This window comes from Eleutherodactylus coqui, chromosome 7 (genome assembly GCF_035609145.1).
Source record: "Eleutherodactylus coqui strain aEleCoq1 chromosome 7, aEleCoq1.hap1, whole genome shotgun sequence".
NCBI classification, from domain to species: Eukaryota; Metazoa; Chordata; class Amphibia; order Anura; family Eleutherodactylidae; genus Eleutherodactylus; species Eleutherodactylus coqui.
This window is the reverse complement of record NC_089843.1, coordinates 208,249,577-208,250,650: the sequence shown is the minus strand read 5'-3', so window position 1 is coordinate 208,250,650 and position 1,074 is coordinate 208,249,577. Positions and strand designations below refer to the sequence as shown.

At 45.5% G+C, this 1,074-nt stretch overlaps 1 non-coding gene across 1 annotated transcript; it reads right to left on the bottom strand.

Annotated features, from left to right (window-relative positions):
* Window positions 1-319: 319 nt before the first annotated feature.
* LOC136574130 (U2 spliceosomal RNA) lies at window positions 320-510 on the bottom strand. The gene has a single exon (XR_010786249.1). It is a non-coding gene; the product is annotated as a U2 spliceosomal RNA (small nuclear RNA).
* Window positions 511-1,074: the final 564 nt, after the last annotated feature.

The following is a 1,074-nucleotide window of genomic DNA, read 5'->3' as shown; positions in this document are numbered from 1 at the left end:
CATACAGACGCAGGCTGCCAGGATACGCTGTGCCTGCCCGATGTTTCCAACTTGGCTATTAGCGCAGCGGTAGGTACGAACTATAGAGTGCGGCTGGCATATGAACTGGTGTGTGTTGTTTTGCTTCCAGTTGTACCTGTGCTGTGCACACTCTGGCAGACGCAGCTGCTCAGTGGATACAATGTTGCGAGCTCCACGGCAGCAGACGGGCTGAGTGTCAATCAAAGTGCTCGTTTGTTAGCAGCAGAAGCAGCCACAGCTGCGCTGCACCTCTTGCTCGTCAGTTTTGTTTTTCTGCTTTTGGAAACTGCTGTAGGAAAGGGGGTGCACCGGTCCTGGAGGTACTGCAATACCAGGTCAATGCGCGGAGTGGACAGAGCAAGCTCTTTTTCCAGCTCCCTGTTCTAAAAATCCATTTAATATATGGTCCCCAGATAGGGGACGTATCAGATATTAAACTGATAAGAACAGATTTTTTTTTTTTTTTTTTTTTTCCCCTCAGATAGGGTTAGTAAACTACTTCACTTAAACGCTCAAGTGAAACTTCGCTCACATGACTACTGCCATGCTAACCCACTTCATCATCAGGATTTATTTTCTTTTTTGCATATAACATAACAATACATATAACTTCATAGAACTCATGTCAAGTTTACCAACTGCATCCATTTCTTAATTTTCCATATGCCCTCTGCATCCACCCCCATCCTTTTTTTATCCCACAAATAACAAATAAACAGTTTCCCTAGCACCATCCTCACACTCGTTGTCTCACACAAATCCACTCTTTTGTACACATACACATTCCTCACATCCCACAGTACCTCTTTCACACATGACAAGAACAACCACAGCACTCTCTCTTTCACCCCCTTACTCACAGCCAACCCAAACATCAATAACTCAAAGGAGAAAAAGGTAACGCCCGTAAGCTCTTTGCACAAAGGGCCCAACCTCCTCAGAACGTCCTGTGCGTAAGAGCAATTCCAAAATAAGTGTGTCACACTTTCAGAGCCGTTACACTGCCGCCTTGGGCATGCCTCATTGGCTATTAAGCCCCTGTTCCTTTGGAAC